The following is a 27,741-nucleotide window of genomic DNA, read 5'->3' as shown; positions in this document are numbered from 1 at the left end:
ATAAAATTCTCTTACCCAAGCACTTGGGGGCTCTTAAAATTTATATGAGTTGTTTTATAGTAAGTGTGTTTTCTTCTTGGTCGTGGCAAAGTGTTTTTCTAAACTGACCGCGGAGAAGTACTCCGCCTTTGGGATAAGGAGCTTGAAGCCGTAGGCAGACCCACATGAAGTCTCGAGATCGGACGTGGCATGTTAAAGCACGACAGAAGCGCGATTTTTTCCCAATTTTCGGATTGGCACCGAACACTTGATCTTGATCGGACGTCAAGTTTTTACTGACGTTTTTTGGTTTTCCAAGCTTATGACACTTTTAAACTATTTGTGTGTTTCCAGCATAAGTCTCGCAGTGCAACGCCGGACACCTTTAGAGATTCGGCAAAAACATTCTCGGATATTTCTTTATATGCATCGGTTTCAAATTGCGTCTTTGGTCAAATAGTTGGGTTGTCCGGCTCCTGTGCTTGCCTCCTACGTTTCGCTTTGTTCTGCTAGGTGTGCAAAGGGAGAACCACTGCGATTGTGCTTCCAGCTCGCATAGTTAAGCAGCTCAGTGGAGAAAGCCGAAAACTGATTGTCACAATAAGCGTCCCGGAACTTTCCCCGAACTAAATCCTCGATATTTTCGTCCCACATTGATCGGAGGTGAGGTTTCATGATCGTGATAAGCATGACGACCCAAAAAAAGGAATCGATAGCGGGACTATTTTCCTTGGAAGATGTTTCTTAATATAACATATCTCTCCGCGTACCTTTGTTTATCAAACTGTATGACCGGATTGCCTTGTTTGTCGTAAATCTTTTCTCTCATGAAGGCTTTATAAAGAAGGACAAACACTCCCTGGCTGCTGGCCGAGGAGGTGGAAGCCGATGGTCGGTCAACAAAGTTTTGTACAATGCGGATCCGAGCATTAATGATGTAAAAAAACTTGGATACATAGGATCATAAATTGTAAGTAAAGTCATTTATTGCAGCTCATCTTTTAAATACGAAGCGAGCAACTTACATAAAGCTCTCCTAAATCCCAAGTGGCATCGATTTCCTATCTATTAAGCCCCTTGGGGCCAACCTTGGCGAGCCCAGCTTTCGCTGGCTCTAGCTCCTTTAAGAGATTTTTATTCTCTTTTCGAGAAGTTTGTGTTAAACACAACAAAAAAATTTCACACAGATATCGATCCTTAATTCGGCCACCCGTGCCCACATTAAGGCTCGGGGGCTACTGGGCTTCACGCTCATTATTTATAAATATTAAAGGGGCACATCGATCCCCTGATCTGGTGTTGGCACCCGACCAGTGTCTCGGGGCTACTGCGTTGCCTGTTCAGTGCAGAAAATTCAAAGTGCTTAGTGTTCGGCTTGACCGAACTATGGGCAAACGCGTCTTCGGACAACAATAGGTACCATCTGGACCTATCTGGCGTCAAGCTGATATATTGCGGCAACTTCTCTCTCAAGGGCCCGTTCGCCAATCACTATTATCTCTAATATATTACACTGCGTTTCTATTCCTATGTATGCTGCCGAGCTAGGAGTTGATCCCCAGGACGATTTTGCAAATCGACCTGAGTCTCGGGGGCTACCAGGATCTGTGTGATGCCCTCGATTCAATCGTACACTAATCATACACGCAAATGTGTACGATCAAGATCAAGGACTCACGGGAAGAAATCACAACACAACTCTAGACACAAATTAAAATAATACAAGCTTTATATTACAAGCCAGGGGCCTCGAGGGCTCGAATACATAAGCTCGAATACACAAGAGTCAGCGGAAGCAACAACATCTGAGTACAAACATAGGTTAAGCAAGTTTTACCTTAAGAAGGCTAGCACAAAAGCAACATTGATTGAAAAGGCAAGGCCTCCTACCGGGGAGCCTCCTAACTACTCCAGGTCGTCAATGGCCATCACGTAGAAGTAGGCACCCTCGGGGTAGTAGTAGTCATCGGTGGTGTCGTCTGGCTCCTGGGATCTGTCATCTGGTCGCAACAATCGGGTATAGGGAAAAAATAGGTAGCAAAGCAACCGTGAGTACTCATCCAAAGTACTCGCAAGACTTACATCAGATCTAAACTAAGTATGCATCTGTATCAAAGGAAATGGGCTGTATCTGTAGACTAAACTGCAGAATGCCAGAAGAGAAGGGGAAATCCTAGCCTATCGAAGACTAGCATCTTCAAGCATCTTGCAGCATATAGAAGAGTACAGATCAACATAATGTAAAGTAGTAGTAGTTTTATCAACCTCGGCCAGAGATCCTTTCTCGACTCCCTGCGAGAAAGCAATCCCAGAGCCATACTATCCATTTCTCATAACCATTTCTCATATCAAGTATCCAATTCTAGTAGTATCGATCGGGATACAACTCCAAGTGTCCGTTACCGTAGGACAGCTATCGATAGATGTTTTCTTTTCTGCAGGGGTGCACCAACTTACCCGTCACGCTCGATTAACTCCGGCCGGACACACTTTCCTGGGTCATGCCCGGCCTCGGCCGAACAATACGCCGCAACCCGACCTAGGCTTAATAGAGAGGTCAGCACGCCGGGTTAAACCTATGCCCCCAGGGGTCTTGGGCCATCGCCCCCAGAACTCCTGCAGATTGTGTGGGCGGCCGGTGAGCAGACTTAGCTACCTCCTTAAAAAGGCAGGAGCTTACCAGTCCAACCCGGCTCGCGCCGCTCAGTCGCTGATGTCTAATAAGCTTCGGCTGATGCATATGATGCAGAACGCCCATATAATGCCCATGTGATGGTTAGTGCTATCAGTCTAGAGGCCCCTCGGATCAAATATCCAAATCGTTAGTGTGTTCGTAGTGCGGTCACGAGCAGAGACTCACGAAAGATGTGACCCCGTCTCCCTGTCTCGAGTACTTGCGGCAAGAGCTACGAATGCCCGGCCATGCCTCGTGTTCAACTCTCGGGTACCCTCCAGGTCAACCCTTCTCCACATCACTCGTGGGTACCCCTCAGGGTCGACCCGCCTTTCCAAGTAACAGCTGTAAAGTCAAAGTATCCGTGTGTCCAAACATCAAGGGGGAAACCCGAGGAATCACCCCCGGTGAATTCCACTCGATGTAATCATCAAGGTGAACGTAAGAGGATCCACCCTCGAGGTTCACACTTGAGGGGTTTCACGACAGAGCCATATCGGAAGTGGTTAAGGAGGAAATCACCCTCGATGACCACGACCGAATAGCTACACTACAGAGGTCTCATCAGGAGTGATGTAAGAGGTTCCACCCTCGGCACTCGATGGTAACTCTGCAGAGTCGTACAACTAGGGGGGTGATGTGCGGTGTCGGGGCCTGGACGTTGATCACGTTGATTGAGTCATCAAACATAAAGCGGGGCAACTGGGACAAGGTGAAGGTCACTGATGGATCACTAACCAACCTATACTAAGCAGTTTAGGATAAGCAAGTAACAAAAACAGGCTATGCATCAGAGTAGGATTATACAGAAAGCAGTAGCAGTTCCAATGCAAGCATGAGAGGGAAACAAATGGGCGATATCGGAATGCTTAAGGAGGGTTTGCTTGCCTGGAAGATCTGCTGAAAAGGAAGAAGTGTCATCGGCGATGTAGTCGATCACAGGGGCAGCATCGGTCTCGGGGTCTACCAGAGAGAAGAGGGGGAAGAAACAATAAATATAAAGCAAACAAAGCATCACAAAGCATAACATGACAATATGTTGTGCCGGGTGTGACCTAATGTATGGCTACACGATATAGGTGAAGGGGGAATTCAACTGGCAATGTTTTCCCGGTTCCGGACCTGTGTCAGACAGATGACCGGAGGGGAATGTTCCATGTTCAGATAGTTAGAGGCATCTTACAGGAAAACGGACCATGCATTTGGATTCATCACGTTTTTCTGAGCAACTTTCATGTAGAAAACATTTTCATCTGAGTTACGGTTTTATTTTCTATGAATTATTAAAGTTTTTAAACATTTTTCTAGATTTTCGGAAATCATTATTATTTCAAATAAAAAGGTTAAATTGCTATGGGTACACTTTCTGTGTACCCAACAATGCACACATGGCAGATAGGTGGGGCCAGGGACCAGTTGACCCAGTCAACATTGACTGGTCAAGGGGTGAATAGTGTAGTTGGGTCCCACATGTCATTGTCTTAGACATTCTTTTAAAATTTGCTTTTTCTTTAAACTAACAGTGGGTTCACATGCCATCTGGAGTATTAGACATTTAGACTAACTTAGCACTAATTTTAATCCTAAGCTAAACTTACTCTAACAAGGGCCAGCTACACACTGTAGTCACACTCACGCACTCACACAACACACTCACTCATGCACACACACACACGGCCATGGCCATGGCCAGTGGTAGTAGTAGGCGGCTGCAGTAGCAGCAGTCCTAGCAGCGGCAGCAGCACGCAACAAAAGTAGCCGCAGCTAGCATGAGCAGCAGCAAAGTAGCGGTGACGGCGGCAATGGAGCAGCAGCGATAGAAGCAGCATCAGCGCGAGCAGCAGGGTAGCGGACGGCTGCGGGCTGGCGGGCAGGGGGGCGCGGGGAGCAAAGGTGGGCGCGGCCAGGGAGCAGCGCACAGGGCTGGCAGGCGCGGCCAAACGCGGCCCGAGGCGAGGCAGGCCGTGTGGGCAAGCGCGAGATTCGGCCATGGAATCCGTAGCACGGTGACAGGCTATACGACGATGGATCAAGGCCGGGAGGAGGGGGAACCGGAAGAGATGCTCACCGCGAGCTCGATGGCGAGGTCGGGGAGATCGGGGCTGGTCGGAGACGAGCGGGTCGAGCGGCGAGGTGATGACGGCCGTGGCGGAGAAGACCCGCGATGGCGATCTTGGTGGCGGCCTGGTGACGAACCGAAGGGCGTAGAGGAAGGAGACGACGACGGTGGGCCGCCTAGACGCCGTGGCGCAGGTCGGGGTGGCCGGTGGCCGCGGGATCGACGGCAGCGCATCGACGACCGTGCTCGGGCGAACAAGACGGAGAGGAAGAGGGGCGAACGAGGGGATTAGGAGCGCTAGGGTTCGTCAGCGGGGTTGGGCGCTCGGCCTTATACACCGAGGGGACTGGGGGATGGCCAACACGTCGGCATCGGCGACCACGATGGCGTGGATGGCTGCCACGCCATGCCTTTGCCTCCCCTGTAGGTGAGGATCAGGATAAGGGAGAGATGGGCTGGAGAGATGGGTTGGGCCTAGGTTCTGCAGCACTAGAGCCCAAGCGCATGGCACCCTTTTCTCTTCTTCTTTTTTTAATTTTCTTATGCCTTTTGCTACTGTTTCTATTTAAATGAGCTAGTAAACAATTTTCGTTAATTGTGAAACTTTGCACATAAATCAAACACAACAATACTAGATGGCACAAAAAGTTTGGGGCCATTTGGAGTTGTCTAGCTATTTTTGGAAATTGAAAAGGAAAATTTAATTGCTGCTGGACCACTCAAATAATTCCCAAGGGCATTTTGAGAATTTAGGCGAGGTTAGTTACAACATTAAAAATACTTAGAGAATATTTTCCAAATACTGAACTATTTTGATTGGATGACAGAAGAAGTAAATATTTGACATGCAATTCAAATTGGAATTTGGCTTCAATTTTGGACAAGTGGAAAATTAGCTAAGTGATCATAATGGCATGACCGCCATTAGAGGGAGATCACTGTAGCATGATTCTGGGGGTGTCACAATCAGCAATTTTATGTTTTCCTTCAGGTGCACCTCGGGTTTAGACCGACACACACCTTGAGGGCTACTGGATATACATGTACTGGCTATATATCCCAGTAGAGAGTAAATTGCACCAATCAAAAATATTCACAAAAATCAGCTCGCGGTCAGGGTGGTGCACCACCTCGGAAGCAGTCCGGCATAAAGCTCGGGCGCCAGTGGCTGGCTCCATAGAGGGCATTCCGGCATTAAGCTCGGCTGAATTCGTTCAATCTTTTAAAAGACCGAGGTAGTTTACGACACCTCGAACGCTGACCATCGTTGGAGCTCGGAAGTGGTCCGGCATAAAGCCCGGATTCGAATGGCTCGTTCCATAGAGAACGTTTCAGTGTTAAACTCAGATAACCTCCTTCAAACTTTTTCAAGCCAAGGTGATCTATGACACCTCGGATATAATCCGGCGTTGGAGCTCGGATATAGTCCGTCATTGGTGCTTGGCTGCAAAAGATATCTTGAATGCAGTCCGGCGTTGGAGCTCGGATGCAAGAGGACACCGTCGCACGGGAACAACTTCAAACCCAAGGTGTGGCGTAAAAAATAATCATAAGGCATTGATAAAGGCCGAGAACTTAAAGGGGCTCCTCGGATACCCGATGTGTAAACCCTTCGGATTCACTTCGGCGATCCTCAAGATCGAAGACGAGAAGATTTGTTGAACCAGTTTTCAAGTCCGAAGATGAAGTGAGTTCGGAAGGATCGAGGAGCGTCCCCAACTTGAAGACTGGTTCAGGGGGCTACTGACGGTGTCCTGGACTAGGGAGTACTCACCACATCGTCTCCCGACCAGGTGGATCTGGCCGAGGACCCCCATGGCGGTTCACTCATGGGCCACTTCGGGCAGCCCATGCCGCATACAAGGAGTATTCCACAAGACTTCGTGATCAAGACAAGGACTTCTCTCCACCAACGTATTCAGCTAGGACTCTTGTTATCCTAGGCCTTTGGTGCATTATATAAGCCAAGGCCAGGATAGTCGATAGATTATTATGACAATCATACAAGCTAGACTTCTAGGGTTTAGCCATTACGATGTCGTGGTAGATCAACTCTTGTAATACTTATATTCATCAAGATCAATCAAGCAGGACATAGGGTATTACCTCCATAGAGAGGGCCGAACTTGGATAAAACATTGTGTCCCTCGTCTTCTGTTACCATCGATCCTAGACGCACAGTTCGGGACCCCCCTACCCGAGATTGGCCGGTTTTGACACCGACAGGGCCACCTGCCTCGGTGGGCCTAGTGGGCTGAACAAAGGGGGGAACCAGCCCCTGGTGGGCTGGTGCACCCCCCCAAGGGGGCCCAAGGCGCCTAGGGTTGGAAACCCTAGGGGTAGGGGCGCCTCCCACCTGACTTGGGGCAAGTCCCCCCTTGCCCCCCTTGTAGATGGGATCTAGGGGGCCGCCCCCCTCTCCCTTTTCCCCTATAAATAGCGGGGGGTGGGAGGGCTGCCACACCCTTCCCCTGGCGCAGCCCCTCCCGCTCTCCAACACCTCCTTCTCCTCCATAGTGCTTGGCGAAGCCCTGCCGGAGAACCACGAGCTCCATCACCACCACGTCATCGTGCTGTCGGAGTTCTCCCTCAACTTCTCCTTCCCCCTTGCTAGATCAAGAAGGAGGAGACGTCCCCGGGCTGTACGTGTGTTGAACGCGGAGGCACCGTCCGTTCGGCGCTGGATCGGATCCTCCGTGATTTGAATCGCCGCGAGTACGACTCCATCATCCGCGTTCCTTGTAACGCTTCCGCTTAGCGATCTTCAAGGGTATGAAGATGCACTCCCTCTCTCTCGTTGCTAGCATCTCCTAGATTGATCTTGGTGACACGTAGGAAAATTTTGAATTATTGCTACGTTCCCCAATAGTGGCATCATGAGCTAGGTCTATCCGTAGATTCTATGCACGAGCAGAACACAAAGTAGTTGTGGGCGATGATTTGTTCAATTTGCTTACCGTTACTAGTCTTATCTTGATTCAGCGGCATTGTGGGATGAAGCGGCCCGGACCGACCTTACACGTACGCTTATGTGAGACTGGTTCCACCGACTGACATGCACTTGATGCATAAGGTGGCTAGCGGGTGTCTGTCTCTCCCACTTTAGTCGGATCGGATTCGATGAAAAGGGTCCTTATGAAGGGTAAATAGCAATTGGCATATCACCGTTGTGGTTTTTGCGTAGGTAAGGAACATTCTTGCTAGAAACCCATAGAAGCCACGTAAAACATGCAACAACAATTAGAGGACGTCTAACTTGTTTTTGCAGGGTATGCTATGTGGTGTGATATGGCCAAAAGGATGTGATGAATGATATATGTGATGTATGAGATTGATCATGTTCTTGTAATAGGAATCACGACTTGCATGTCGATGAGTATGACAACCGACAGGAGTTATAGGAGTTGTCTTAATTTATTGTATGACCTGCGTGTCAATGAAAACACCATGTAATTACTTTACTTTATCGCTAACCATTAGCCATAGTAGTGGAAGTAATAGTTGGCGAGACAACTTCATGAAGACATGATGATGGAGATCAAGGTGTCATTCAGATGACGAAGGTGATCATGCCGTGCCTCGAAGATGGAGATCAAAAGGCGCAAGATGATATTGGTCATATCATGTCACTTTATGATTTGCATGTGATGTTTGTCATGTTTACATCTTATTTGCTTAGAACGATAGTAGCATAAATAAGACGATCCCTCACTAAAATTTCAAGAAAAGTGTTCCCCCTAACTGTGCACCGTTGCCAATGTTTGTTGTTTCGAAGCACCACGTGATGATCGGGTGTGATAGATTCTAATGTTCGCATACAACGGGTGTAAGCCAAATTTACACATGCAAAACACTTAGGTTGACTTGACGAGCGTAGCATGTACAGACATGGCCTCGGAACACGAGAGACCGAAAGGTCAAACATGAGTCGTATAGTAGATATGATCAACATGGCCTAGTTGATTCGGATCATGTATCACTTGGATGACTAGAGGGATGTCTATCTGAGTGGGAGTTCATTAAATAATTTAATTAAATGAACTTAATTATCATGAACTTAGTCTAAAATTTCTTTACAATATGTCTTGTATATCAAATGGCCCATGCTAATGTTGCCCTCAACTTCAACGTGTTCCTAGAGAAAACCAAGCTGAAAGACAATGGTAGCAACTATACGGACTGGGTCCGTAACTTGAGGATCATCCTCATAGCTGCCAAGAAAGCATATGTCCTTGAAGCACTGCTAGGTGACGCACCCATTTTCCTAGCAACTCAAGACGTTATGATCGCCTGGCAGTCGCGTAGTGATGATTACTCCCTTATTCAGTGTGGTATGCTTTACATCTTAGAACCGGGGCTCCAAAACATTTTGAGCAGCATGGAGCATATGAGATGTTCTAAGAGCTGAAAATGGTTTTCCAAGCTCATGCCCGGGTCGAGAGATATGAAGTCTTCGACAAGTTCTACAGTTGTAAGATGGAAGAAAACAGTTCTGTCAGCGAGCATATACTCAAAATTTCTGGGTTGCACAACTGCTTGTCTCAGCTGGGAGTTAATCTTCCAAATGACTCGGTTATTGACAGGATCCTCCAGTCGCTTCTACCTAGCTACAAGAGCTTTGTGATGAACTACAATATGCAAGGGATGGAGAAGTCCATTCCCGAGTTATATTCAATGCTGAAATCAGCGGAGGTGGAAATCAAAAAGGAACATCAAGTGTTGATGATGAATAAAACCACTAGTTTCAAGAAAGGCAAGGGTAAGAAGAACTTCAAGAAGGACGACAAGGGAGTTGTCGCGCCCGGTAAATCAGTTGCCGGGAAGAAGCCAAAGAATGGACCCAAGCCCGAGACTCAGTGCTTTTATTGCAAGGTAAATGGTCACTGGAAGCGGATCTGCCCCAAGTACTTAGCGGATAAGAAGGCCGGCAACACCAAAGGTATATGTGATATACATGTTATTGATGTGTACCTTACCAGCGCTCGTAGTAGCTCCTGAGTATTTAATACCGGTGCGGTTGCTCATATTTGTAACTCAAAACAGGAGCTACAGAATAAGCGGAGACCGGCGAAGGACGAGGTGACGATGCGCGTCGGGAATGGTTCCAAGGTCGATGTGATCGCCGTCGGCACGCTACCTCTACATCTACCTACGGGATTAGTTTTAAACCTCAATAATTGTTATTTAGTACCAGCTTTGAGCATGAACATTGTATCTGGATCTCGTTTTTAATGCGAGATGGCTAATCATTTAAATCCGAGAATAATGGTTGTTCCATTTATATGAGAGATATGTTTTATGGTCATGCCCCGCTGGTCAATGGTTTATTTTTGTTTAATCTCCAACGTGATGTTACACATATTCATAGTGTGAATGCCAAAATGTGTAAGGTTGATAATGATAGTCCCACATATTTGTGGCACTGTCACCTTGGTCACATTGGTGTCAAACGCATGAAGAATCTCCATGCAGATGGACTTTTGGAGTCTCTTGATTATGAATCATTTGACACGTGCGAACCATGCCTCATGGGCAAAATGACCAAGACTCCGTTCTCCAGAACAATGGAGCGAGCGACCAACTTATTGGAAATCATACATACTGATGTGTGTGGTCCAATGAGCATTTAGGCTCGCGGTGGCTATCGTTATGTTCTCACCCTCACTGATGACTTAAGTAGATATTGGTATGTGTACTTGATGAGACACAAGTCTAAGACCTTTGAAAAGTTCAAGGAATTTCATAGTGAGGTAGAGAATCAACGTGATAGAAAAATAAAGTTCTTACTATCAGATCATGGAGGGGAATATTTGAATCACGAGTTTGGTACACACTTAAGAAAATGTGGAATTGTTTCACAACTCACGCCCCTTGGAACACCTCAGCGAAATGGTGCGTCCGAACATCGTAATCGCACTCTATTGGATATGGTGCGATCTATGATGTCTCTTACCGATCTACCGCTCTCATTTTGGGGTTATGCTTTAGAGACTTCCGCATTCACTTTAAATAGGGCTCCGTCGAAATCCGTTGAGACGACACCGTATGAATTATGGTTTGGGAAGAAACCTAAGCTGTCATTTCTGAAAGTTTGGGGATGCGATGCTTATGTCAAGAAACTTCAACCTGAAAAGCTCGAACCCAACTCGGAAAAATGCGTCTTCATAGGATACCCTAAGGAAACTATTGGGCATACCTTCTACCTCTGATCTGAAGGCAAGATCTTTGTTGCCAAGAATGGATCCCTTCTAGAGAAAGAGTTTCCCTTGAAAGAAGTAAGTGGCGGGAAAGTATAACTTGATGACATACTGCCTCTTGAACCGGAGAGTAGCGCGGCTCAGGAAGATGTTTTTTGGTGCCTGCACCAACTAGAGAAGAAGTTAATGATGATGATCATGAAACTTTGGATCAAGTTTCTACTGAACTTCGTAGGTCCACAAGGACACATTCCGCACCAGAGTGGTATGGTAACCCTGTCCTGGAAATCATGTTGTTAGACAATGGTGAATCTTCAAACTATAAAGAAGCGATGGCGGGCCTAGATTCAAACAAATGGCTTGAGGCCATGAAATTCGAGATAGGATCCATGTATGAAAACGAAGGATGTACTTTGACAGACTTGCCCGATGATCGGCAAGCCATAGAGAATAAGTGGATCTTTAAGAAGAAGACTGACGCAAATGGTAATGTGACCATCTATAAGGCTCGACTTGTCGCTAATGGTTATCGACAAGTTCAAGGGGTTGACTACGATGAGACCTTCTCACCCGCAGTGAAGCTGAAGTCTGTCCGCATCATATTAGCAATTGCCGCATTCTATGATTATGAGACATGGCAAATGGACGTCAAAACGGCATTCCTTAATGGTTTCCTTAAGGAAGAACTGTATATGATGCAACCGGAAGGTTTTGTCGATCCTAAGAATGCTGACAAGGTATGCAAGCTCCAACGCTCAATCTATGGGCTGGTGCAAGCATCTCGGAGTTGGAACATTCGCTTTGATGAAATGATCAAAGCGTTTGGGTTTACGCAGACTTATGGAGAAGCTTGTGTTTACAAGAAAGTGAGTGGGAGCTCTGTAGCATTTCTCATATTATATGTGGATGACATACTATTGATCAGAAATGACATAGAACTTTTGGAAAACATAAAGGCCTACTTGAATAAGTGTTTTTCGATGAAGGACCTTGGAGAAGCTGCTTACATATTAGGCATCAATATCTATAGAGATAGATCGAGACGCCTCATTGGTCTTTCACAAAGCACATACCTTGACAAGATATTGAAGAAGTTCAATATGGATCAGTCCAAGAAGGGGTTCTTGCCTGTATTGCAAGGTGTGAAATTGAGCACGGCTCAATGCCCGACCTCGACAGAAGATAGAGAAAAGATGAGTGTCATCCCCTATGCCTTAGCCATAGGGTCTATTATGTATGCCATGTTGTGTACCAGACCTGATGTGAACCTTGCTGTAAGTTTGGTAGGAAGGTACCAAAGTAATCTCGGCATGGAACACTGGACGTTAGTCAAGAATATCCTAAAATACCTGAAAAGGACTAAGGATATCTTTCTCGTTTATGGAGGTGACGAAGAGCTCGTCGTAAAGGGTTACGTCGATGCTAGCTTCGACACAGATCTGGATGACTCCAAGTCACAAACTGGAAACATGTACATATTGAATGGTGGGGCAGTCAGCTATTGCAGTTCTAAGCAAAGCGTCATGGCGGGATCTACATGTGAAGCGGACTACATAGCAGCCTCGGAGGCAGCACAGGAAGCAGTCTGGATGAAGGAGTTCATCACTGACCTACGAGTTATTCCCAATGCGTCAGGCCCAATGACTCTCTTCTGGGACAACACTGAAGCTATTGCCCTTGCCAAGGAGCCCAGGTTTCACAAAAAGACCAGGCATATCAAGCGTTGCTTCTACTCCATTCGTGAATATATCCAAGATGGAGACATAGATATTTGTAAAGTGCATAGGGATCTGAATGTTGCAGATCCGTTAACTAAACCTCTTCCATGAGCAAAACATGATCAACACCAGAACTCTATGGGTGTTCGATTCATAACAATGTAACTAGATTATTGACTGTAGTGCAAGTGGGAGACTGTTGGAAATTTTCCCTAGAGGCAATAATAAAGTGGTTATTATTATATTTCCTTGTTCATGATAATTGTCTATTGTTCATGCTATAACTGTATTAACCGGAAACCGTAATACATGTGTGAATACATAGATCGTAATATGTCCCTAGTAAGCCTCTAGTTAACTAGCTCGTTGATCAATAGATGGTCATGGTTTCCTCACCATGGACATTGGATGTCGTTGATAATGGGATCACATCATTAGGAGAATGATGTGATGGACAAGACCCAATCCTAAGTGTAGCACAAGATCGTGTAGTTCATTTGCTAAAGCTTTTCTAATGTCAAGTATCATTTCCTTAGACCATCAGATTGTGCAACTCCCAGATACCGTAGGAATGCTTTGGGTGTGCCAAACGTCACAACGTAACTGGGTGGCTATAAAGGTGCACTACAGGTATCTCTGAAAGTATCTGTTGGGTTGGCATGAATAGAGACTGGGATTTGTCACTCCGTATGACGAAGAGGTATCTCTGGGCCCACTCGGTAATGCATCATCATAACGAGCTCAATGTGACTAAGGAGTTGGTCACGAGATCATGCATTAAGGAACGAGTATAGAGCCTTGTCGGTAACGAGATTGAACGAGGTATGGGGATACTGATGATCGAATCTCGGGCAAGTAACATACCGATAGACAAAGGGAATTGCATACGGGATTGATTGAATCCTCGACGTCGTGGTTCATCTGATGAGATCATCGTGGAACATGTGGGAGCCAACATGGGTATCCAAATCCCGCTGTTGGTTATTGGCCGGAGAGATGTCTCGGTCATGTCTGCATGGTTCCCGAACCCGTAGGGTCTACACACTTAAGGTTCGGTGATGCTAGAGTTGTTGTGGGAAATAGTATGTGGTTACCAAAGGTTGTTCGGAGTCCCGGATGCGATCCCGGACGTCATGAGGAGTTCCGGAATGGTCCGGAGGTGAAGAATTATATATGGAAAGTCTTGTTTCAGTTGTCGGAATAATTTCGGGGGTTATCAGTATTGTTCCGAGACCACCAGAAGGTGTCCGGGGGTCCACCGGGTGGGGCCACCTGCCTCGGTGGGCCTAGTGGGCTGAACAAAGGGGGGAACCAGCCCCTGGTGGGCTGGTGCACCCTCCCCCAAGGGGGCCCAAGGCGCCTACGGTTAGAAACCCTAGGGGGTGGGTGCGCCTCCCACCTGACTTGGGTGGCAAGTCCCCCCTTGGCCGCCGCCCCCCTTGTAGATGGGATCTAGGGGGTCGGCCCCCTCTCCCCTGCCCCCTATAAATAGTGGGGGTGGGAGGGCTTCCACACCCTTCCCCTGGCGCAGCCCCTCCCCCTCTCCAACACCTCCTCCTCCTCCATAGTGCTTGGCGAAGCCCTGCCAGAGAACCACGAGCTCCATCACCACCACACCGTTGTGCTGTCGGAGTTCTCCCTCAACTTCTCCTCTCCCCTTGCTGGATCAAGAAGGAGGAGACGTCCCTGGGCTGTAGTGTGTTGAACGCCGAGGCACCGTCCGTTCGGTGCTGGATCGTATCTTCCGTGATTTGAATCGCCGTGAGTACGACTCCATCATCCGCGTTCCTTGTAACGCTTCCGCTTAGCGATCTTCACGGGTATGAAGATGCACTCGCTCTCTCTCGTTGCTAGCATCTCCTAGATTGATCTTGGTGACATGTAGGAAAATTTTGAATTATTACTACGTTCCCCAATAGCAAATTGTGTCAGTGACGAGGTTGTGGTGTTGGCCAGTGGTGAGCTTGGGGCTGGAGCCGTGCGGCGAGGAGGGTCCGAGCGGCCTCAGTCGACGCCAGATCTGACTGGTTGGCTAGCACGGTGAGGCTGATGGGTACATATAGGCCTGACGGCGGAGGGGATGGCCGGCAGCTGCGATGAAACCACGCGGGGACGAGTGGCGGCCTGCCCCTGATCGAGAATAGAATAGGGACGGCTGCTAGGGTTTGGCCACATAGATTGCCGAGTACCTTTCATCGGGGATCTTGGCGAAAGGTACCCACCATCACGAGGCTGTCAGCTGCAAACGGCCATGCCACGTGGCTCCTATTTGTCGGCTGACTCCTACAGGGCTCTCAGCATACTGTGCATAAGACGCTTTTATGTTTGCCGAGTATGTATCCGGCAGGACTCGAGAAAGCTTCCCATGTGTTGTGTCCCGTGATCCGTTGCCGCCACCACCACCATGCCGCCGTGCTGGTTCTGATCTCATCTACCACTTCTCCCTCGCTTGCTAGAATTAGTAAGGAGAATACGTTACCGAGCCAAACGTGTGCTAGACTCAGAGGTGCCGCATTTGCGGTGCTTGGATCGGATTGGATCGCGATTCCAGTGCAACTACGTCAACCACGATCTTTAGATCATAAACGCTTTCGGTCTATAAGGATCCGTAGACAGACACACTCCCCTCTCATTGCTAGCTAGCATCTCCATAGATAGATCTTTGGGTGTTTTGTGGGAAAAAATTGTTTTAGATGCACCGTTCCCCGTCAAAGATCCAGGCGAAAACCTTGTCTACGACCGGTGGCCGGAGTCGGTGGTGGTGACACCCTTAGCGGTTTCCTTCTTGGAGGCAACATCGAGGTGAAGTTCCCACCTCCTTCCACTACCTCTAGGGGAAACCCTTGATCAGTCGATCAGATGATGGTGGCAGTCAGGTGTCGTTCCTCCCGTGAGGACGTCATTCTTGGAGGTGTGCGACGCCACCTGTCACCCGTCGTCGCAGTGCCGGCCCTTCCTGTTGGAAATATGCCCTAGAGGCAATAATAAAAGGATTATTATTATATTACCTTGTTCATGATAATTTTCTTTTATTCATGCTATAATTGTGTTATCCGGAAATCGTAATACATGTGTGAATACATAGACACCAACATGTCCCTAGTAAGCCTCTAGTTGACTAGCTCGTTGATCAACAGATAGTCATGGTTTCCTGACTATGGACATTGGATGTCATTGATAACTAGATCACATCATTAGGAGAATGTTGTGATGGACAAGACCCAATCCTAAACATAGCACAAGATCGTATAGTTCGTTTGCTAGAGTTTTTCCAATGTCAAGTATCTTTTTCTTAGACCATGAGATCGTGTAACTCCCGGATACCGTAGGAGTGCTTTGGGTGTACCAAACGTCACAACGTAACTGGATGACTATAAAGGTATACTACGGGTATCTCCGAAAGTGTCTGTTGGGTTGACACGGATCAAGACTGGGATTTGTCACTCCGTATGACGGAGAGGTATCTCTGGGCCCACTCGGTAATGCATCATCATAATGAGCTCAAAGTGACCAAGTGTCTGGTCACGGGATCATGCATTACGGTACGAGTAAAGTGACTTTCCGGTAACGAGATTGAACGAGGTATTGGGATACCGACGATCGAATCTCGGGCAAGTAACGTACCGATTGACAAAGGGAATTGTATATGGGGTTGCTTGAATCATCGACATCGTGGTTCATCCGATGAGATCATCGAGGAGCATGTGGGAGTCAACATGGGTATCCAGATCCCGCTGTTGGTTATTGATCGGAGAGCTATCTCGGTCATGTCTACATGTCTCCCGAACCCGTAGGGTCTACACACTTAAGGTTCGGTGACGCTAGGGTTGTAGAGATTTGAATATGCAGTAACCCGAAAGTTGTTCGGAGTCCCGGATGAGATCCTGGACGTCACGACGAGTTCCGGAATGGTCCGGAGGTGAAGAATTATATATAGGAAGTGCAGTTTCGGCCATCGGGAGAGTTTCAGGGGTCACCGGTATTGTACCGGGACCACCGGAAGGGTCCCGGGGGTCCACCGGTGGGGCCACCCATCCCGGAGGGCCCCATGGGATAAGTGGGGAGGGGAACCAGCCCATAGTGGGCTGGTGCGCCCCCCTTGGCCCACCCCATGCGCCTAGAGTTGGGAACCCTAGGGTGGGGGGGCGCCCCACCTGACTTGGGAGGCACTCCACCCCTTGGCCGCCCCCCTAGGAGATCCCATCTCCTAGGGCCGGCGCACCCCTAGGGGGCCTATATAAGGGGGGGGGAGGGAGGGCCAGCCGCACCCTTGAGTCCTGGCGCCTCCCTCTCCCCTGCTACACCTCTCCCTCTCGTAGTAGAACGGCGAAGCCCTGCTGCGGTAACCCCTGCATCCATCACCACGCCGTCGTGCTGCTGGATCTTCATCAACCTCTCCTTCCCCCTTGCTGGATCAAGAAGGAGGAGACGTCACACTAACTGTACGTGTGTTAAACGCGGAGGTGCCGTCCGTTCGGCGCTAGGATCTCCGGTGATTTGGATCACGTCGAGTACGACTTCCTCATCCCCGTTCTTTGAACGCTTCCGCGCGTGATCTACAAAGGTATGTAGATGCAATCCGATCACTCGTTGCTAGATGAACTCATAGATGGATCTTGGTGAAACCGTAGGAATATTTTGTTTTCTGCAACGTTCCCCAACGGTGGCATCATGAGCTAGGTCTATGCATAGTTCTTTTTGCACGAGTAGAACACAATTTGTTGTGGGCGTAGATGTTGTCAACTTTCTTGCTGCTACTAGTCTTATTTTGCTTCAACGGTATTGTGGGATGAAGCGGCCCGGACCAACCTTACACGTACGCTTACGTGAGACCGGTTCCACCGACTAACATGCACTAGTTGCATAAGGTGGCTGGCGGGTGTCTGTCTCTCCCACTTTAGTTGGAGCGGATTCGATGAAAAGGATCCTTATGAAGGGTAAATAGAAGTTGACAAATCACGTTGTGGCTTTCACGTAGGTAAGAAAACGTTCTTGCTAGAACCCTATTGCAGCCACGTAAAACTTGCAACAACAATTAGAGGACGTCTAACTTGTTTTTGCAGCAAGTGTTTTGTGATGTGATATGGCCAAAGTTGTGATGAATGATGAATGATATATATGTGATGTATGAGATGTTCATGCTATTGCAATAGGAATTACGACTTGCATGTCGATGAGTATGACAACCGGCAGGAGCCATAGGAGTTGTCTTTATTTTTTGTATGACCTGCGTGTCATTGAGAAACGCCATGTAAATTACTTTACTTTATTGCTAAACGTGTTAGCCATAGTAGTAGAAGTAATAGTTGGCGAGCAACTTCATGGAGACACGATGATGGAGATCATGATGATGGAGATCATGGTGTCATGCCGGTGACAAGATGATCATGGAGCCCCAAGATGGAGATCAAAGGAGCTATGTGATATTGGCCATATCATGTCACTATTATTACTATTTGATTGCATGTGATGTTTATCATGTTTTTGCATCTTGTTTACTTAGAACGACGGTAGTAAATAAGATGATACCTCATAATAATTTCAAGAAAGTGTTCCCCCTAGCTGTGCACCGTTGCGACAGTTCGTTGTTTCGAAGCGCCACGTGATGATCGGGTGTGATAGATTCCAACGTTCACATACAACGGGTGTAAGACAGATTTACACATGCAAACACTTAGGTTGACTTGACGAGCCTAGCATGTACAGACATGGCCTCGGAACACAGAAGACCGAAAGGTTGAGCATGAGTCGTATAGAAGATACGATCAACATGAAGATGTTCACCGATGTTGACTAGTCCGTCTCACGTGATGATCGGACACGGCCTAGTTAACTTGGATCATGTTATACTTAGATGACTGGAGGGATGTCTATCTGAGTGGGAGTTCATTGAATAATTTGATTAGATGAACTTAATTATCATGAACTTAGTCTAAAATCTTTACAACATGTATTGTAGATCAAATGGCCAACGTTGTCCTCAACTTCAACGCGTTCCTAGAGAAAACCAAGCTGAAAGACGATGGCAACAACTATACGGACTGGGTCCGGAACCTGAGGATCATCCTCATAGCTGCCAAGAAAGATTATGTCCTACAAGCACCGCTAGGTGACGCACCTGTTCTCCCTGCAGAACAAGACGTTATGAACGCTTGGCAGACACGTACCGATGATTACTCCCTCGTTCAGTGCGGCATGCTTTACAGCTTAGAACCGGGGCTCCAAAAGTGTTTTGAGAGACACGGAGCATATGAGATGTTCGAAGAGCTGAAAATGGTTTTTCAAGCTCATGCCCGGGTCGAGAGATATGAAGTCTCCGACAAGTTCTTCAGCTGTAAGATGGATGAAAATAGTTCTGTTAGTGAGCACATACTCACTATGTCTGGGTTACATAACCGCTTGACTCAGCTGGGAGTTAATCTCCCGGATGACGCGGTCATTGACAGAATCCTTCAGTCGCTTCCACCGAGCTACAAGAGCTTTGTGATGAACTTCAATATGCAGGGGATGGAAAAGACCATTCCTGAAGTATTTGCAATGTTGAAATCAGCAGAGGTAGAAGTCAAAAAGGAACATCAAGTGTTGATGGTGAATAAAACCACTAAGTTCAAGAAAGGCAAGGGTAAGAAGAACTTCAAGAAGGACGACAAGGGAGTTGCCGCGCCCGGCAAGCAAGCTGCCGGGAAGAAGCCAAAGAATGGACCCAAGCCCGAGACTAAGTGCTTTTATTGCAAGGAAAGTGGTCACTGGAAGTGGAACTGTCCCAAATACTTAGCGGACAAGAAGGCCGGCAAAACGAAAGGTATATATGATATACATGTAATTGATGTGTACCTTACCAGTACTCGTAGTAGCTCCTGGGTATTTGATACCGGTGCAGTTGCTCAAATTTGTAACTCAAAGCAGGAGCTGCGGAATAAGCGGAGACTGGCGAAGGACGAGGTGACGATGCGCGTCGGGAATGGTTCCAAGGTCGATGTGATCGCCGTCGGCACGCTACCTCTACATTTACCTACGGGATTAGTTTTGAACCTCAATAACTGTTATTTAGTACCAAGTTTGAGCATGAACATTGTATCAGGATCTCGTTTAATACGAGATGGCTACTCATTTAAATCCGAGAATAATGGTTGTTCTATTTATATGAGAGATATGTTTTATGGTCATGCTCCGATGGTGAATGGTTTATTCTTAATGAATCTCGAGCGTAATGCTACACATATCCATAGTGTGAGTACCAAAAGATGTAAGGTTGATAATGATAGTCCCACATACTTGTGGCACTGCCGCCTTTGTCACATAGGTGTCAAACTCATGAAGAAGCTCCATGCAGATGGACTTTCAGAGTCTCTTGATTACGAATCATTTGACACGTGCGAACCATGCCTCATGGGTAAAATGACCAAGACTCCGTTCTCAGGAACAATGGAGCGAGCAACCAACTTATTGGAAATCATACATACTGATGTGTGCGGTCCAATGAGTGTTGATGCTCGTGGTGGCTATCGTTATGTTCTCACCCTCACTGATGACTTGAGTAGATATGGGTATGTCTATTTAATGAAACACAAGTATGATACCTTTGAAAAGTTCAAGGAATTTCAGAGTGAGGTTGAGAATCAACGTGACAGGAAAATCAAGTTCTTGCGATCAGATCGTGGAGGAGAATACTTGAGTCACGAGTTTGGCACACACTTAAGAAAATGTGGAATAGTTTCACAACTCACGCCGCCTGGAACACCTCAGCGTAATGGTGTGTCCGAACGTCGTAATCGCACTCTATTAGATATGGTGCGATCTATGATGTCTCTTACCGATTTACCGCTATCTTTTTGGGGCTATGCTTTAGAGACTGCCGCATTCACTTTAAATAGGGTTCCGTCGAAATCCGTTGTGACGACACCGTATGAATTATGGTTTGGGAAGAAACCTAAGCTGTCGTTTCTAAAAGTTTGGGGATGCGATGCTTATGTCAAGAAACTTCAACCTGAAAAGCTCGAACCCAAGTCAGAAAAATGCGTCTTCATAGGATACCCTAAAGAAACTATTGGGTATACCTTCTACCTCAGATCCGATGGCAAGATCTTTGTTGCCAAGAATGGACCCTTTCTAGAGAAGGAGTTTCTCTCGAAAGAAGTAAGTGGGAGTGACGGTGTCCTGGACTAGGGGGTACTCACCACGTCGTCTCCCGATCTATTAGATTGGGCCGAGGCCCCCCATGGCCGTATACTCATGGGCCAGTTCGGACAGCTGCCGCATACAAGGAAGATTCCACAAAGACTTGGCGATCAACACAAGGACTTCTCCCCACCGGCGTATTCGGCTAGGACTCTTGTTAACCTAGGCCTCTGGTGCATTATATAAACCAGGGCCAGACTAGTCGATAGAAGAGACAACATACAGAACAACAATCATACCATAGGCTAGATTCTAGGGTTTAGCCTCCTTGATCTCGTGGTAGATCTACTCTTGTACTACCCATATCATCAATATTAATCAAGCAGGACGTAGGGTTTTACCTCCATCAAGAGGGCCCGAACCTGGGTAAAACATCGTGTTCCCTGCCTCCTGTTACCATCCGACCTAGACGCACAGTTCGGGACCCACTACCCGAGATCCGCTGGTTTTGACACCGATGTTGGTGCTTTCATTGAGAGTTCCGCTGTGTGATCGACATTGGTGCTTTCATTGAGAGTTCCGCTGTGTGATCGACAAAAGGATCGATGGCTCGCCTGCAGATCAACTGCGACTTCGGCGTCTTCGTCACCAGTTCGACTGGTCACCTTGGTTCGACCAAGAATTGCGCCCCGTGTTCGGATCACCATGTTCGGACGAGGGCCTTCATCAAACATCAACTCCGATCTCTATCAAGGTCGCGGAGAAATTATCTATGGAGCTTGAGGGCTCAACGTCAACATTGCCCTCAAGCGACCGTGCTGTTTTTTTGGACAGCGAACTCGTATCTGCCGCCACCACCTCCTTGAGTATCGCTTTGATGATCGCTTTGGTGGAATTGTGCGGAATTGGGTCTATAACAACCCTGGAAAATTTCGTCGAGTTCCGATGGAGGAATCTCTGGCAATCCACGATATACCGGAGCCCTGTCAAATCTGGATGGGAATTTGGATGAGTTTAGGGCGTGGTGTCCAGCTTCTAGCTCGGACGTCCTTTGGAAGATCCAGCCGTTGATCATCTGCGGAATTCCTATATCTACCACTTCTCAAAATTTCAGCTCGATCCGACCGTCCAAACTCCGGTAACCTTCTGATTAGTGCATCACTTTTCGGATCTATTTTCTGCACGAAAACGAATCCGACCCGAGTTCATCTTTTTTATGAACGGGATTTCGGACATCCCTTTTGAAGGAAGTTTTGTATGGGGTATTGTGTTTTGTTCCCGAACACACCCCACTAACTTTAAGATCTTTTGAACATGATCTTCAACATTATGCTGGTGTCAAACCAGTCCGGCAATATTACTCCACTGCTGCCGACCTGCGCTAGACACGTCGTCACTTTAGCCGAGCTCAACTTTTTTGGATCATCATCTCGGCAAGCCGAACAAGAGTCCGGCATCGCGAAGGATAAATCATCATCAACATCGCCGCCCAATGGATTACACGGAGCGGGCATACCGGCAGCGCCGCACGGTCGCTTCATCAAGCCGGCATCGACCAAGTCACGACCTGCATCGACAGGGCCGCACTATTGCTTCTTTAAGCTGGTGTCCATCACGCCGACCTACTTCGACTCATCGGCTGACGTCGAGGCTTCGACATCTCGGCTGGACCGGGGGCTTCGCCATCTCTTCATCAACCTACTCCGGACGCTTCGGCGTCACTAGCCGACCAGCTCCGTCACGTTAGCTGGGCCGAGGGCTTTGCCTCGGCGAGTCAACCTTTACCAGCATTGCCATGCCGTTGTTTTACCGCCCATCAGGCAATGGGTGTGCGGAGCGAGTCCCAATTTTGGGAATCACCTTCCTTCGGATTGCTACAACAAATAAACCAGGTCTATCAAATGGTGACCGCATTAACGACGGTCGCGTGGTGGTTCGATCAGTTTTTGTACATAGTCCAGCGAACGCCGCATCCGGAGCTCGGACCGACCTGTGAATTCAGGCTTTGCCATGCCTTTACCGCATCACACCGACGCCCTGCGTGGACATTGACTTCGGCGCCAGGCCATATTTCTTTTATTATTCACTTTGCATAAATTATTTATTATGCAACGATTTTTTTAATTATCATCATTACTATTATCTCCCGTTTGCACTATTTTTGTGCACATGAAAATGATCTGGGGACTTCGGCGTCACTCTGCCGGTCTGTATCGACCGTGCTATGTCACCACTTCGGCGTGTCGAGCTCTCCGCTCCGCCACCTTGGGACCGGCTTGGGGGATGGAACCTTGCCCCGCATCGAGCTCGGACCGCGTCATCAATACCGAACATATTAACCAGCTAAGTCGCTTTCATGCTCAAAGCTTTAATTTCTAACTTGTGTTCGGCTCGACCAAGAATTATACTTTTTTGGAAAAAAGTTGCTTGTAAAAAATTTCCTTGTCCAAACTTTGTTTGTGACGCATAAATTCAAATACCCCGTTTACTTGGGGGCTTCCTTTATGAAGCTTTTCCTCTTGCATGTGATTATACTTGTACGGCTTCGTTCCTTGTTTGTGTATTACGCCACAATATGCACCATATTGACTTAAGCGATTTGCAAGCTGGGTTGCCTCGCTCCTGTGTTTACCCCTATGTTCCCGATTGTTCGGCTAGGGAGTAAAGGGAGCACCTCTGCGATTGTCACGATCGGGTCACCCGAGCCGGACCTCAGACTGGGTGAAGCCGAAAGCTAGCGCTCTTATTGTTTTCAATGATGGTCGGCACACAACGGAACTCATGAGTACAAAAAATCTATTGCACAAGTCTCATAATAACAATGAGCACCGAAGAAAGGTATCGGTGGGGGTACTATTTTCTTTGAAGATGCTTCTTACACTTTGCAGTAATATAGCATAAGTTCCCTGAGCGCGCTTTGTCTGTTACAGCCTTATGGCCTAATTGCCTGGTTATTGGAAACACCGTCGATATTCTCGACAGATGGAGTACATAACACTTTTCGGTCCTTGACCGAAGAGGGAGAAGCCGACGGTCGGTTAAGACGCGTTTAAAGTTCGGTTGAACATAGATATGATATAAGTACTTCGGTACATGGAATCATTCTTTTACTCAAGTCACTTGGGGGCTCTTAAGTTTATTTGAGTTGTTTTATAATAAGTGTTCTTCTTCTTAGTCGTTGCAAAGTTTTATTTATCACTCCTTTTTTCGACGTGAGTGTGCGGTCACTAGCCGGGGAGCCTAATTTCTCTCTCAAAGCCGCTAGAGTTTAGTTTGCTAAACTGGCCTAATGAGAAGTACTCCGCCCTCGGGATAGGAGGTTGAAGCCGTAGGCTGACCCGCTCAAAGTCTTGAGATAGGATGTATCATGTTAAAGCACGACAGAAGCACTTCTTTTTTCTAAGACCAATTTTCGGATTGGCACCGAACACTTGATCTTGTTCGGACGTCATGTTTTTACTGACGTTTCTTAGTTTTGCAAGCTTTTTGGCACTTTTAAACTATTTGTGCTTTTCCAGCATTAGTCTCGCAGTGCAATGCCGGACACCTTTAGGGATTCGGCAAAAACATTCTCAGATATTGCTATATATGCATCGGTTTCGAATTGTGTCTTCGGCCAATAGTTGGGTTGCCCGGCTCCTGCACTTGCTTCCTACGTTCCATTTTGTTCGGCTAGGCATGCAAAGGGAGAACCACTGCGATTATGCTTCCAGCTCACATGGTTAAGCACCTCAGTGGAGAAAGCCGAAAACTGACTGTCACAATAAGCGTAAACTGATCAGCAATCCGATGACTATGTTAAATGACGGTCCATTCATAACATTGGCCGAAGTGTTTACGGCTTGACCCCGACTGTCGCCAAACACTACCGGGGGCTATTAACTGGCCTCCCAAACTAAATCCTCGATATTTTGCTCTTACATTAGAGCTGAGGTTTAATGATCATGCTTAGCATGACAACCCAAAGAAAGGAACCGATAGCAGGACTATTTTCTTTGGAAGACATTTCTTCTGTTAAACAGTAATATAACTCTCTGTGTACCTTTGTTTATAAAACCGTATGGCCAGATTGCCTTGTTTGTTGTAAATCTTTGCCCTCATAAAGGTTTTATAAAGTAGGACAAACACTCCTCGGCTATTGGCCGAGGAGGTGGAAGCCGATGGTCGGTTAACAAAGTTTTGTACAATGCGGATCTGAGCATTAATGACGTAAAGTACTTGGATACATAGAGTCATTACACATAATTTGTGATTTTACTATGGATATTGATCCTTAATTTGGCCACCCGTGCCCGCATTAAGGCTCGGGGGCTACTGGGCTTCGGGCTTATTATTTACAAATATTAAAGGGGTACATCGATCCCCTGATCGTGTGTTGCCACCCGACCAGTGTCTCGGGGGCTACTGCATTGCTTGTCCAATGCAGAAAATTTTATGTGCAATATAGTTTCCGAGGAGATTTTGATCCTCAGGTTGGTCGGCCGCACCCAACCTGAGTCTCAAGGACTGAGCACGCCGCTTTTAGTGTCCCGAAGTATTCTGCCGAGCTTGGACTTGATCCTCAGGCCGATTTTGCAAATCAACCTGAGTCTCAGCGGCTACTAGGATCATCGGTCTTACGTCATCCTTCAGGGGCATCTCGGGTTTTAGACCGATACACACCTTGAGGGCTACTGGCTATATATCTCGGCAGAGAATAAATTGCACCAACAAAAAATATTCACAAAAATCGGCCCACATTCGGGGTGGTACACCACCTCGGAAGCATTCCGGCATAAAGCTCGGGCGCTAGTGGCTGGCTCCGTAGAGGGCATTTCCGGCGTTAAGCTCGGCTACATTCCTTCAAACTTTTTTGAACCAAGGTGATATGACACCTCGGATATAGTCCGGCGTTGGAGCTCGGATACATAGTCCGGCGTTGGAGCTCGGATACATTTCGGCGTTAGAGCTGGGAAGCGGTCCGGCATTGGTGCTCAGCTGCAAAAGATACCTCGAATACAGTCCGGCGTTAGAGCTCAAACGCAAGAGGACACTGCCTCCCGGGAACAACTTCAAACCCAAGGTGTGGCATAAAAATAATAAGGCATTGATAAAGGCCGGAAACTTAAAGGGGCTCCTCAGATACCCGGCGTATAAACTCGTCGAATGCATTTCGGCGATCCTCAAGATCGAAGATGAGAAGATTTGTTGAACCAGTTTTCAAGACCGACGACCGAAGATGAAGAACAGTTCGGAAGAATCGAGGAGCGTCCCTAACTTGAAGACCGGTTCAGGGGGCTACTGACGGTGTCCTGGACTAGGGGGTCCTCACCACGTCGTCTCCCGATCTATTAGATTGGGCCGAGGCCCCCCATGGCCGTATACTCATGGGCCAGTTCGGACAGCTGCCGCATACAAGGAAGATTCCACAAAGACTTGGCGATCAACACAAGGACTTCTCCCCACCGGCGTATTCGGCTAGGACTCTTGTTAACCTAGGCCTCTGGTGCATTATATAAACCAGGGCCAGGCTAGTCGATAGAAGAGACAACATACAGAACAACAATCATACCATAGGCTAGCTTCTAGGGTTTAGCCTCCTTGATCTCGTGGTAGATCTACTCTTGTACTACCCATATCATCAATATTAATCAAGCAGAACGTAGGGTTTTACCTCCATCAAGAGGGCCCGAACCTGGGTAAAACATCGTGTTCCCTGCCTCTTGTTACCATCCAACCTAGACGCACAGTTCGGGACCCACTACCCGAGATCCGCCGGTTTTGACACCGACAGGGAGGAAAGTAGAACTTGATGAAGTATTACCTCTTGAACCGGAAAATGGCGCAACTCAAGAAAATGTTCCTGAGGTGCCTGCACCGACTAGAGAGGAAGTTAATGATGATGATCATGAAACTTCAGATCAAGTTGCTACTGAACTTTGTAGGTCCACAAGGACACGTTCCGCACCAGAGTGGTACGGCAACCCTGTCTTGGAAATCATGTTGTTAGACAATGGTGAACCTTCGAACTATGAAGAAGCGATGGCGGGCCCGGATTCCGACAAATGGCTGGAAGCCATGAAATCCGAGATAGGATCCATGTATGAAAACGAAGTATGGACTTCGACTGACTTGCCCGTAGAGCAGCGAGCCATAGAAAATAAATGGATCGTTAAGAAGAAGACAGACGCGGATGGTAATGTGACCATCTATAAAGCTCGGCTTGTCGCTAAGGGTTATCGACAAGTTCAAGGGGTTGACTACGATGAGACTTTCTCACCCGTAGCGAAGCTGGAGTCCATCCGAATCATGTTGGCAATTGCCGCATTCTATGATTATGAGATATGGCAAATGGACGTCAAAACGGAATTCCTTAATGGTTTCCTTAAGGAAGAATTATATATGATGTAGCCGGAAGGTTTTGTCGATCCTAAGAATGCTGACAAGGTGTGCAAGCTCCAACGCTCGATTTATGGGCTGGTGTAAGCATCTCGGAGTTGGAACATTCGCTTTGATGAGATGATCAAAGCGTTTGGGTTTATGCAGACTTATGGAGAAGCCTGCATTTACAAGAAAGTGAGTGGGAGCTCTGTAGCATTTCTCATATTATATGTAGATGACATACTTTTGATGGGAAATGATATAGAGCTTTTGGACAGCATTAAGGCCTACTTGAATAAGAGTTTTTCAATGAAGGACCTTGGAGAAGCTGCTTATATATTAGGCATCAAGATCTATAGAGATAGATCAAGACGCCTCATAGGTCTTTCACAAAGCACATACCTTGATAAGATATCGAAGAAGTTCAATATGGATCAGTCTAAGAAGGGGTTCTTGCCTGTGTTGCAAGGTGTGAAATTGAGCTCAGCTCAATGTCCGACCACGGTAGAAGATATAGAAGAGATGAGTGTCATCCCCTATGCCTCAGCCATAGGTTCTATTATGTATGCCATGCTGTGTACCAGACCTGATGTAAACCTTGCCATAAGTTTGGTAGGTAGGTACCAAAGTAATCCT

The 27,741-nt window shown here is 47.3% G+C and overlaps 1 long non-coding RNA gene across 1 annotated transcript; it reads right to left on the bottom strand.

Annotated features, from left to right (window-relative positions):
• Window positions 1-1,680: 1,680 nt before the first annotated feature.
• On the bottom strand, window positions 1,681-5,107 carry LOC147980234 (uncharacterized). The gene is made up of 3 exons (XR_015619174.1): window positions 4,722-5,107; window positions 3,542-3,616; window positions 1,681-1,979 (listed from the first exon to the last, which is right to left on the bottom strand). It is a non-coding gene; the product is annotated as an uncharacterized LOC147980234 (long non-coding RNA).
• Between the last annotated feature and the right edge of the window lie 22,634 nt (window positions 5,108-27,741).

Source organism: Triticum urartu, chromosome 3A (genome assembly GCF_056163025.1).
Source record: "Triticum urartu cultivar PI428250 chromosome 3A, HENAU_Tu73, whole genome shotgun sequence".
NCBI classification, from domain to species: domain Eukaryota; kingdom Viridiplantae; phylum Streptophyta; class Magnoliopsida; order Poales; family Poaceae; genus Triticum; species Triticum urartu.
The sequence above is the reverse complement of the archived record's forward strand: the minus strand, read 5'-3'. Positions and strand labels throughout refer to the sequence as shown.